This window comes from Anoplolepis gracilipes, chromosome 12, assembly GCF_047496725.1.
Source record: "Anoplolepis gracilipes chromosome 12, ASM4749672v1, whole genome shotgun sequence".
Lineage (NCBI taxonomy): Eukaryota > Metazoa > Arthropoda > Insecta > Hymenoptera > Formicidae > Anoplolepis > Anoplolepis gracilipes.
Window position 1 is genome coordinate 3,680,810 of NC_132981.1, and position 13,744 is coordinate 3,694,553.

General features: G+C 30.8%; 1 protein-coding gene across 10 annotated transcripts in view; it reads right to left on the reverse strand.

Annotated features, from left to right (window-relative positions):
* Positions 1 to 13,744, reverse strand: part of Oamb (Octopamine receptor in mushroom bodies) — a 117,937-nt gene that overhangs the window by 32,554 nt on the left and 71,639 nt on the right. Inside the window, exon 1 of one of the 10 annotated variants that reach the window (XM_072903855.1) lies at positions 1,867 to 2,722. The exons of the other annotated variants lie outside the window; for them this stretch is intronic. The gene's annotated coding sequence lies outside the window, so the exon portion shown is untranslated. Of the gene's footprint in view, positions 1 to 1,866; positions 2,723 to 13,744 lie in introns of those variants that run through there. 10 annotated transcript variants of the gene reach the window in all.

The window sequence follows — 13,744 nt, forward strand, 5'->3', positions numbered from 1 at the left end:
ACAATTATTATTTTTAATGTAAAGATTCTTTCTTCTAAATAGCCAGACTTATACACAAAACTTTTATACCGACTTTTAATAAAACAAGCAATTTTATGAAATGAAAAATAGGAAATAAATTTGAAAAAAGAGTATGCGAGTCTCAAACATCAATTCTCCGTTCCGCGATGCAGTATAAGATGTTTTATATAAAGTTTGGGATTAAACTTTAGGTATGTTCTGAATTTATCAGGCAACGCGATCTTCAAAAGTTTGGCGTAAAACGCAGTATATTTTCAGTTCTTCATTTTGAATCAAATTCTTGTTTGGTAAAAAAAAACTGTATTGAATAATTGAATTTTTCGTACATTTTTCAATTTATAAGAGTTGAATGATATGAGATAATTTGATTATCATATCATTAAAAATTTTTTACTTCAAATAAATTTTATCACAAAAAACAGAACTATTTAAGGCTATTTTGTATGTGTGTGTTACACTTTAATATTTTTGTTGCACTTTTTACCATTTGCAACAAAATTATACGTAACTTTTCGTGACTTGCATAAATTGCAAAAGATTATAAGTCTAAGAAAGATAACAAAAAATGACGAAAGAAATTCAGGATACCGGTATGTCATCGTGTTATTTTATGATAGCAATTTCGTCTATCTCCAATTACTTTCTATCTGGCGCGATAAACTCAGGCTCTCATATTTTGTAAGAATATATGTTTATAAGCGGTAGAAAAATGAAAACAACCTGATTTTGGACATTAATTTTTCCGATTTAGCAAAATTGCGGAGTTAAAGTTATTCCGCAGTTATAAAACGTAAATTTAAACATTGACGCAAAATCTCGATATTGAACATAATCACAATTTTTGTTTTGTATGGATTTATTTTTATAAAAATTTAAAAAATGGATGTAATAATAAAAGTTTTTATAATAAAACATTTATTAAAAAGAAAAAAATATATATATCTATATATACATATAATATTTCTGTTATAGTTTTATATATATAATATTATATATATAAACGCATATACGTTTAATAAAACTGTGTATTTTTTATAAAATAAAACAAATTAAAGAATGTTGATGATATTTGTGTACATGTAGCTACAATGTTTAACAATTTTTCGAGAAGCTTATGTCCAGCTGCTTTTAACAGCGGTTATTTCTAACATTGCTAAAAACCGAGATATTCGCGAAACATTTCATCGTATTTCCAGAACAGGAGTTATCTCCATTTTCAAGTAGCTTGCAGTCACCGCAATAAGACCACGTTTGAGTTTTCAAGGAGATAAATTCAGAAAGTGTAGGAGTATAAAGTAATCCTTTTACGTACAAGAAAGAGAGAGACTTTGACGAGCGAAGCATGGAAACACGCGATATAGATTCAAATTCTTTTCCTGTATATCTTTAATATAACAAAAAAGATTAACAGTTTAACGCAATATTTAATTTCATTATTTTCATTTAGAGAACATAACTGAGAATGTTAGTGTATAAAAGTAATAAATGTTTTCACAAAAATACTAAATTTTTTATATAATTTATATAATTCTTATATATAAAGTATGCTACAGAATTTGAGAATTGTTAAATAAAGAGAAAATTTAATAATTAATAAATCTAGAATTATATTTACGCAAAAAAAATTTACTGCAAAAATCTGTAACGTCTTTGGCATATGTTAATACTGATAAAAAATTATATTTAGATTAAATAAAAAGTTTAGTTTCAAGTTTTCTTTGAAATGCTGCCGAACTTTAAATTCTACGTAGAAACAATTTTAGAAAAGACCAAGGCCAATAGCAAGTAGTCGACGGACACAATATAGTCAGACACGTCCCGTACATTTTTGCTATTTTTACTCACACTTATTGTTAGTTTCAAAATGTTCACCGTATCTTCCAGCATTTGCTTATTACATCCTGTAGTAAACTGCGGAATCACTCGACGTAATCGTACGATTAAATAACACTTGTACCACTGACATTTATTGTATTAAATTTCTCGCGCGGTTTCTCTCGATTGAATCTGCGAGACCGGTCGATCTCGCGATCGCTTACTTCCGCCCATTTCTTTTCCATATTATCCGCTTGTCGTGAAACTTTTTTTTCCCCTCGGAGGCTCTTCTACCTTTTCCGGTGCGATTTTAAAATTTTCCCTCCTCCCCTCCCCCCCCACGAAAATTCAGAACACGTATCGCTGCACTCGCGAGAAATTCGCATCGGCAAATTTGAAAATCACGCTCGCTCGTCACGTCGTGCGACGCGTCGACGAGAAAGAGGAAGAAGGAAGAAGAGAAAACGAGGAAGAAAGAAAGACAGAGCCGGGGAAGTCCCCAGGGACGATCGAGAGGAGCGAGACAGAATCGTCCCGGACGCGTCGCGAGTGACGAGCGCACTGAGGATCCGGGCGTCCCGTGCGACTGCAGTCGCATGCGCGATGCAGGACGCAGGCATATCACCGGCTCCGGCATTGTCCCGCTCTGTCCCGTGGATCTTACGACAGTTACGAGAAACGCATTTGACAGATAAATAAATTTAGATAACAGCTGGAAGGCCCACAGGCTACAAGCTTCGTGGTTCGAGAATGACGCGTTTTCTTATGTCGTATCAAATGGGTACAAACTGTCAATAATATTGACAGTTTTAGTAAAGAATTTCTTTCTTTTCTGTATTATATATCCTTCGCATATTAAATAAATATTGAAAAGTAAATTGTGTACAAAAATAAATTATGTAGAATGTTTTTTCCTAAAGTCTGCTTATCACAGAAAAAGGGATAGAGAGTTTTCACAAAAATGAAATAAATATTTCTAGAAATAAGATATGCAAATTATTTCACAGAAAAGTTTCGTGACAAATATCTTATTCTTATCTTTGATATTCTTTACGGTCTCTTATTCGTATAATGAAATATTTACTGGTAGAAATTACAATTATACCAACTATAATTATTATATAAAAATCTTTCTTACGTATACCTTATGCTTTTTACAATTTGTAATTATTAATTTGTATTTATTTTACATATCTCGTATCGATGCGATTAATGGAATATTAGAAAAAAAAGATAGTCATATAAAAAAATACCGTTTTTAGTAAAAATTTAAAATATTTCTAAAATAATAAAAATCTATCTATATTTTTCTGCATTTGATGTTCGAAATATGAACTAGCGATACTGTGCACTTGCCGGCAAACTTCGTTTGTATATACACGTCGAGATGGTAACATTATTTTCATATTTCGCAGCTGCGTCTCACCGATAAAAGAACGTAACAAAGTTTGCGACTCGTCCGAAGACCACGACGAGGAACGAGGAAGATTCGACTCGGGTCAGTCGAACTGTTTGCGAACTGCTCCGGAGCGATAAGGGTCATTGATATGGAAAATTATTCTGAACGTATAGTATTCTTCAACTCGCACGCGTGTGTTTCCATTGGGGAATAGCATTATTATATGTATATCTTCACTTTTAAGAATAAATTACTATATTAATGTATAATTAATTTTTAAAATTTTCACACATCAAACAAACTATTTTTAAAATATTTTTAGTAAATAAATAGGCAAAATGTATAATAATTAAATTGAGTCACGTTTAATTAGTGTTTTATAAACATTTAATTATACAAATATTTGTTTGCTAGTATATCAAATTTTCCTCATTTTTTAAAGCATTTCTTTCAACGTATTTCTTTTCTCGAAATAATTAAATTCCAACTACATTTGCCTTCTGTAGGATTTAGGATTAAATTATTATCCGCATATATATGAGATAAATATTAATATCTGGGCATTAAAAAAATGTGACCATTAATTACGAGAAATATGAAGTAAATTTGACGTTGCGGGAAATACTTGAACAAGATTTAAATCGAAATGCCAGAAACGAAAAAAAAAAAAAAAAAAAAAAAACTTTTAATTAATCTACGTTTAGAATGTAAATAACAAATGCATATTCGCGCGTTTGCATTTTCCAATTTTCAATTATATATTTCGGAGATCGTTGGACAGAGAGATATTCAAATCGTCTAGTTTTTCACCGGATTTCAATCCTATATATTTAAACGTGCAGGCATTCATACCGTGAATACCGAGATATCCGCAATAAAACATTCACGATTCTCTGTATGACCATGTCTCGATGAGAGGAATAGAGTTGCCTGAATTTTTATTGGATTGTGCTTAATTCAAAATTTCGGCGAATCCGCCTACACTGAATATTTCGTGCAAATCGTAGTTCCTGTATATTTCTACATATTCAAAAAATGATATTAACCGATAACTCCGTACGATTACCGCCTACGACGCATTCATTCATCACGTCTACCAGTTATTACACACAAACGATTACAATTCGTATTACACAGATAAGCGTTTAAAACAGCATTGTAAGATGTATACATAAATTACACATGTGTACATATGACATATTGCGATTAATTGGAAGCAACTCTTGTTCTTTACACATTAATTATTATCTTTTCCTTCCCTTTGTGTATGCCTATATTTATTATAAAATTATTGTGCGAGGAAGCAATTAAGCAAACAAAATGATAAAATTTTTGTACTAATATAAAAAATATTAAAATTAAAATTTTTTATATTTTGTATACATTAATTTTAAATATGTTTAGCGTACATGACTAAAATTTATTATTTCGAAAGTTTGTAGATTCTCAGTTTATTATAAATTCGGATCTCATCAAAATCCGAGTTGGACTTCATTATATTGCTCGAGCCACGTGCAGATGACCCTCTTAAGCTATATTCATACATTTGCGATTGCAGCGATGGCAGAATTTACAGATTGGCGCACGCGGATCTCTGCGAGAGAGAGGGGCGATATATTTGGGAACTAACAAACAAAACTTCATATGTGATCGAATATATTGCGATTTGCTCGGTCAAAGTTCATATAAGTAAAGGTCGCCGGTATGCACCAGCAACATTGGTGCAGCGGAAACGGAATCCATCATAGATAGGTATACCCCGAGGGAAACGTCGATCGAGCTTCCTGAACCAAGATTGCGAGAGGACGGTTATTTCATAATTGAAGATACAGTTAAACTTCGGAATAAATGCCGGAAATATAAAATAAAATCATTTAATTTTATTTTATACAATAAGTTTTAATATAAGTAAGAAAAGGTTTAGTTTTCTCTTTCTCGAATTAAAAAAAAAATAAATAATAATAATAATTCTGAAAAATGTCAAACTAATATTTTTTTTTAGTAATATTATTTTGATATATGTAAATAAATTTTTTACGATTTATTATTTTTAAGAGGACGGTATATATAACTTTAAATGCAAAGAGAGATTTGATATCATTTTTCCTCGACTCTCAAATATCATATCTCTTGTTAAACCACCATCTCACTTATTTGCGCATCTCCTCGCTTATGAAAAATCAAGTTTGCCGAGAAAAACTTGGACGAAAACTTTTCATCCACGCACGGAAACAAGCACTAAGATGTCTAGAAAATTTCTGATAGACGTACTGCGCACGACAGTAATAAGTCCAGAGTTTTGCGGACTTGCGGTCCTTAAATATCGGCCCAGGTCGAGTGTCAATTAGAACTTCTAGGATTGTCGGCACAGAGTGCAGCTTGAGCAAACGTCGAGCACAAAATGTGGTCTTAACTCGCGCGGTATTCTGTTAATATTTATGTTGCACACTTGTATGTAGGTCGCGGTGTCTAACATCATTTGATCAAATGACCAAAAACAGAAAAAAGAAATAGCGAAGAGAGAGAGAGAGAGAGAGAGAGTCGAGACATTTTGACAGAAAAAATGGGCTTAGGAGGTAAAAAATAAAAAAAATTTATGCGCTTGGATATGTGTAAAAAAAATTTATGCGGTTGGATATGTGTAAAAAAAAATTTGCGATGCTACGTCACGACGATAATATCATATATAATACCAACAAGTATTTCATGGTTACACGTGAAATTATCCTTGACCGGGGTGTATAATTATGAGCGTATAATTTGATGCTCATGATTAAACGCGATATTTATAATAATGCTGCAGTTATTTCTTATCTTCAATTTGTCTCGTATATTAAATAAAACGTTACATTAAATCAAACATGTTAAACAATGGTAATACTAAATATTATTAGTAGTTAAAAGCTTTTTAAGTTAAAAAAATCCCAAATATGTATTTCAACCTTGCAAATAATAATTAACAAGATTACTTGTATTAAAAATTTTTAACCCTTCTTACCGTTTAATTATAAAATAATAATTAATTGTATTTCGTTATTTTTATATCGGAATAATATACTTTCTATTAAAAATAGATGCAATTAAATACTTTGCGTAATATAATAGTTGATTATTCATTGTATATTTAGCAAAATCTATTTGAAGAACATATACCCTGTGTTTCTTCACGTAATTATGCTTTGACCTTTTGTCATTTTCCGCGTACCACGTGCATCGAAGTCTAGTGCACAAGAAAAGCACCGCAGTTATGTACGTAATTCCGTTAATTACATGGTCGTAACAATTATGATCATTGGCTGACTGGTATTTCCGCCATGAAATTGCAAGCAATCTTTGAAGAACTTCTACCTTTGAACGAGATGCATTTGACATCTTAAATTAATTAATGAAATATTTTATACATCTTAAATTAATTATTATTAAAGATAATAATTATAATTTATATTGTTATTATAAAGATTGCTGTATATAAATCTGGAAAAATATTTTCACATTATTTACCTCTTTTAAGTTACCGACGGAAAAATGTGGTCATAGTTTCTTAGAATAAAAAAAAATAAAAATAGTTAACGTTTAAAAAAGGAAGAGTTAAATATCTTTTATTATAGCATTCTTTTGTAAATTTATAAAAATAAAAGTTTATATTATATCAAATAAATGTATGAAAATGCAATGAACGTGAAAACTTTATATATTTTTTGCTGCCTTCTACTACTCACAGTTTAATTAAAATCTATTTATTCATATAATGTCTGCTTTATATCATTATAATTTTGTGTTATTTTGCGTTATTTTGCTCAAATAATATTTTTAAATTACATGCAAACCCGAGAAATAAACGACCGCATAAAAATCAATAGTTTCCATTTTAATTTCCATTTACTTTCCGGAACATATTACGGGAAATATCCCGGAAGGAAAGCTTATACTTTGACACGCCCGAATAGATTTCCGCTTCTCGAAAAGAGAAGGTTGGAAATAAATGGTGAAATATACTGGAAGTCGAAATGTCATGGTTCAACGAAAAGATTCACAATGGTCAGTAGTTTCCCGGAGGCGACAAGACAAACGGCTCCGTTCTGTCTGACGGCAGAAATCCGGATAGCCCAAAATCGTGTTCATTTGTATTTGTGTGATCAAAGTCACTTGCTAAATTATATAATATTCGCGTCCGTTACACAAATGTTGCAATTGTACGTAAAATCTCGCCCGAAGCAGCTACTCCATGCTGTGTATGTCTGCATTTCGAGCAAAAATACGCACGACATAGATGAGCAGATTATCGAAATAAAACTTTTTTGGAACGAATTTGTTCCAGTTTTCCATACAAAAGTTTTCAAAATGTATTTTGCTAGATGCGCAGTAAAGAAAATTAGATTACGAGAAATTGTTTGGAGAATTTTAAAACTGCAAATCCGACTTTCTGCGACTATCTTTATGCACGGTCAACTCATCAAAAATTTTTTTCACCTAGAATTTACAGAGCGTATCGTAAGTAAATTGTTGTTTCTTTCATTTACATTTCATTTTCGATAAATTTGGAAATTTGCAGCCGAGATTATTTCTTATTGTATAATTTTTTAATTTTTAACATTGAATGTTTTATGTTAGCAATTTCAAGTTTCAATAAAATTTAATTGATATTTTCTTGTTGCAGTAAAGTTCGTGTGACATCAATTTGTATCTATCTTTTAAACACGTCTAATGAAAAATATCGACAGAAATATCGACGACGCACAGGAAAAGTTTTTATTTCGGTTAGATGTCAACATTATTTTCCTAAAAATACTATATTGCTTGCAATTCATTCGCGACAAACAAAAGATTCAGAACCCGTATCCTCGATTGTTTGCACTTGTTACATATACATGAGATAATATTATTTTTATATCTTCTCGTACGCCCTGAAAAATTGGAACGATAGCAAATGTTATGATACGAATGAGTCTAAAATGATTAACGAGAAAAATATGAGTCTGATAATTAATCGACGAAAAAGCGGACGCGTATTTTTATTTGCATCTCGTATAATAAGATACGAACGATGTTTGACAAAAAATTTATACGCATTTAAAAATATATTCGTAATGTTAAGAAAAACGGTGTAAGAGAAAATATTCGTTAGAAACTTTGAACGAAAGATTTACAATCTCCTCCCCTAATCCGCATTCTCTCCTCACGTCTTTCATATCCGGTTTATTTGCACTCTTACTCCGACCTAGATACTCATGTTTCCGTCGTTATAAAAATTTTCAAAATTTGTCAAATAGACGCCAAAGCTAAACTTTCAATCCCGAATATGCATGCGAATGTAGGTATTGTCGCCGCTCGTGTGTCGCAACGCGACATTATTCGCGTGTATTACATAAAATGTAAAGTTCAACCGTACTTTTTCGTGCTTCGAGAAGTCCACAGTTCTACGAATTGTACATATAAACCGAAGAGGACGATTGAAAGTGTCGTGTCGAAAATAACATGACCGCAGTGGTTACCGCAGTAAATGACGCGTTCGTACCTTAAGCAACTCCTCTCTCTAATGACGTATATATATATATATATATATATATATATGCCAATTTGTATTCCGTAGTCGCATTACAAGATAAGATCGGAATGTAAGAGTTTCAAAAGTCCTTTTTCTCAATAACCCATTCTCACACTCAATTGTAAATCGATGACTGCGGATGATTGTTATAATCCTCCCTTTTATACTATCTCGCATGCGCGGATGATGGAACTTTACAGGTGTATTGTAATTGTACTTGGTATTACGCAAAGTACTTAATATGTATCCAAATATTATCTTGTTAAACATATCTCTAATATAATTCAATTTATATTATCGTTAAACATATCTCAAACATTTTGACAAGATATTTTAACATACAGAGAAATTTTGGATAAATAAACTTTATATTATTTATGGACTATTTGAGAAATTAAAATCTTAGATTAAAAATTTCCAAATAAATTTTTTACTAATAAAAATATTATATAAATAAATAAATTTATTACTAATTAATATGAATAAATTAATTTATTATTCGAAATAAATCAAAGTACTAATTTCTAAATTTGCTATTGAAAATTAGAGATATTTTCAAATTAAAAGTTCTAAATATAAAAACAAATAAAAAATTGAATTTTATATTATTGATTCTATTTGTAAGTCCATAATTCTAAATTAATGTAATCTCTTTCTCTCTTTAAATTTAATTTATGTAAAATTAAAAGTATCTACATTTAAATAAACTTGAAAATTGAAAGTAATTATCGTGATAATAAAACTTTTCTGAGAGAGAAAATAAAACAACTAAAAAATGTAGATGCTTTGCATTAACAAGAATGATAATGAAAGACAGAAGCTTTTAAAGTAGGTAGTGGAATACGGAAGGGCGTGAAGAGAAAAAAAAATAGAAGAAATGTAAGATAAAACGATGAAGATAATGGGAAAAAGACATTTGTGGCAGATATAAAAATTCAAGCTTTTGGAACACCAATGCAAACTTAAACATTTTCCCTATTGTAATATATTTTACAAACTTATAATTTGTGTTCACATAAAAATATAAATGTATCATAAATTCACCCATACAATATCAGATTTTCCGTAGCTCTCTTAGCAGGAGTAAGTATTTAAAAAATAAAACCTCGTGTTATTGGATCGTCATTGAGATGCTCGTCGGTTGTTCAACAATTCAACAAAGTTATGTATGCCCTAGCACATACATATTTTCCAGCTATATCTCCTTCTTGGCGACAAAGTACCAATTTAGAAAACGGCCATTAAACCGGTCGTGAAAAAAACGCGGGTGCAGTCCAACAAAAAATAAAAGACAAAAAGAAGCTATGGTTAATTGTGTCTCGTGTTCGATCGACCACTCGCTCAATTGATTAATTGATATTGGGAAGTGAACACTTGTTCGAAAGATATCTCGTGCGAGGGAACGAGACGTCAGAAACTCACGTGTTCTTTCCGTAAAGTCGGCCACTCGGAAGAACTGCACTCAGAAAAGTCTTCCGTCTGTGTCGATTCTTTCAGATGATTGTAATGACTCGAAGCTTTAGAAAAGCTTGTGAGAAAAATTATAGTGATCAAAGAGATAGTTTCGAACTTGTCAGTGATGTAACAGTCAGAATGATACGTATTTTCTCGTAAATAGTGTAAGTGCACACAAATATATGTAATAAAATTATATAAAATCGATATAATTATATTCACAGCATTTATGAAAATTCGTGAAACACTATTATCACGTAATAATAATAGTAATATGCGTGATAATAAGAATACAATATATTTTACGATGACATTTTATTTAGATAGAAAATATTTCTTCAGCTGCCTGACAGCGTAATTCAATGCTTTCGGCAAGCATTTAAGCTCGATTTTAAAGTCAAAGCAAGATCGAATATTTCTTTTGCAGAGGATTTCCATCTCGTGCGATCTTTTTATCTACGTGAAATCTACGTTTACATGTCAACGTTAGTATATGATGCTACGATATAATTAAAATTGTACATACATTTTATCTCTATTAGATCTCGGTACTTTTTTGCGTTGAACGTATAAAATATTTAACACTAAGAATGTTTCCTCTATAATATTTAAACTTTACCTATTGTTTTATTTATTGCATCATTAATTATAATTTTACTTTAGCAGCGTAAGTTTCAGCTAGCAAGAAATAAAATTTGAATTTGTTACAAGTTATATAATTATAAAAAGCAAAAATAAATATACGACGTAATATTGTAATAGAGTTGAAGACCAACATAAATTGATCTAACTATATTGTCAAATATTACAAAAATAGCAGAATATTTCAAGATTGAGAAATTCTCAAAATGTTATATAATATATTAAATGGAGACATTATAAAAAAACATAATTTAAAATTAAGGAAATATAATTACGAAAATTTAAAGCTCTGTTATTTTAAAAAAATAACTGCAAAATACGCAGATAATATAAAAACATGTCTGCAAATTATATCGCTGATAAAGTGCCTTCTCATATCTCTTATTATTTAGAAAATTTTTTAAACTAGCAGCGAAGATATGTAAAATTAAAATAACGAGAGTAGAGTATAAAACTTATGTTTCATTTACAATGTGCCCTCGTATATCTAGTTTTCATAATGCATAAAAAGTATAATTTTATGCACCCTCATACAGAATGTGTGTGCACGTGTATATGTATCATAATGCATACCGCCTAAGGTTGAGTATAAATAGGATATTCAGGAAGGTGCCAACGCGGAAGAAGCCCGAAAAAGACGATTATGACCCAAGACAGTTTACAGAGGCGAACGGTAAAAGGCAATAATAAGATTTGCGGTAAGTCCCATCATCTGCGCATCAAACTTTCAGCAAATATTTGAAGGGTACATACATAAAATATACTTCCGTTATCCTTTAATATGGCGCTTGAGCCTCATTTTCTTCCGTCTAACTTACTTACATTGCAATTTATTATATTTACGAAGCTCGGAGCATCTTGAGTAATGCACATAATAAAGTAGTGTTTAAAAAATTTATGTAGATAAATATTTTTCAAGATTTAATTATGTAGCATGAAAACAAAGTATAAATAAAATTACGATGTATCATGCTAAATGGATGCGCGCTCAATATTTTGATACTTCAAATGTATATTTTAATTGACATATGGAATGGGAGACAATTATAAATATGTTTATCATAAATTTGTATTCTTTTTTTTTCGAAATGACGTAATTGATTCCGAGTATAAGAAAGTACGGGAAGCGACGCATATTTTGGATGTGATAAATAATAAGAAAAATTTCAGAAAAAAAGAAGTAAGAGATGTCCCGACGACGTACCCGCGTCGGGTACAAATTGAAACGCTCTTTCATCTCGGAATCGCATATTTGAATAGGTCGGAGAGCTATGATACGTTCGTTTATCTTTATGAAAATGAAGTGATAGCAGTTTCATTTTAGCTGCTTGCCATGCAAAAAAACTATTTGCAAGCGGCGCAAAAAATTAATATTGATATGCAAGATAATATATCGCGCGATTGCGATTGTGTGTGACTGTATTATTTTTTTCGATTATTTCACAAGATAAAAGTGAACTCTTGTTAAAGCGCAAACAATTTTCCAGAAAATCGAGTTAAGCAATTTACATTTTTTTTACATTTATCATCTTATATCAAATCGGGTTTTATTTTATAAAATAATAATTTAAATCTTAAATATGAATGTATTAAAATAATCATTTAAATTTTAAATATAAAATAATAATAAATAATAATAAATTTTACTTAACATTTATAAAATTAAAAGAGAAAAGTGTATTTTTAATCCCGTATAAAACAAGTTCTGATATATATCCTATAATCTAATATTATATTATATGTATTTGTAAATGCTAGAAGGATACATCAAGGTTTACATATCATTGAGAATATCGAAACTGCCAAAGGCTTCGAGCACAGTAAGTTTCACCTACGCTAAAGCAGAGAGGAACGCACAATTGTACGACTGTTCGATCTTCTTTTATGTCAGACTAAAAGATGAAGAAAGTATACGCATGTCTCGTATTTTTCGAGAAGAAGGAAAGAGAAAGAAACGGGAACAAGCGGAAAAAAAGTTGTAGACATCGAGAGAATTGAAAATAACGAAACAGCTATTTTTAATTCCCGAATAACATCCGCAGAAAAAATCCCGTGGGAGTTAATGTTGTTTCATCTCCCGTGGTTGATCTTCGATCTATCTCATCAGAGACTACCGTTGCCAGGCTACTTTGAATGATCACGCGATGATCGATGACTCTCTCCCCTCCTTTTGCCACCCACGGAACACGATTTAACGGTTTGTAGAAATGGGATGACATAAACGACCCTGGGGAGGATCAAGCTTATCCACCCGCACTAAACGCGAATCTACCGCGAATGCTTACCTCAAGTACGTAGAAATCTTTCGCCGACCAGGCCGGAGAATCTCTATCGATTATAAATTTGCCCGGGTTCAAATCATATTTTTATTACTCTACGCATTACGGAATAAATTTCGAATTATTTTTACATTTCATACACACGTGAGTGGAAATTGTAACATGATAATTATACAATCAAATTATTCTTCAGCAGGCAATTTTAAAGATCTTAAAATTTCAAGTTCTTTTTAGACGTTGGACTAATTATTGAAAATATTGAAATATAATATTGATAAATTTGTAAAATAAAATAACTATATTAGAATCAAATATAGAAAAGATAGGCTTTTTACATTTAGGGAAACAGCAATTGTAATCCTTTATCTTTACAATTATATTTTTAATAAAACAAATATAATTTCAAAAAGAGCTACGGAAAGCAAAAGAGACTTGTTTTGCCTGCACAATTTTCTAAACAGAGCAATGTTATCCACCATATTACACATCCTCTCGGCTGTTTTACCATTTTTGTCCCCGGTCGCGTTTCACAAGTCGCGCTTTTTCTCGCTCTAACACACTTTTTGTCCTTGCAACATGTAAATCTCT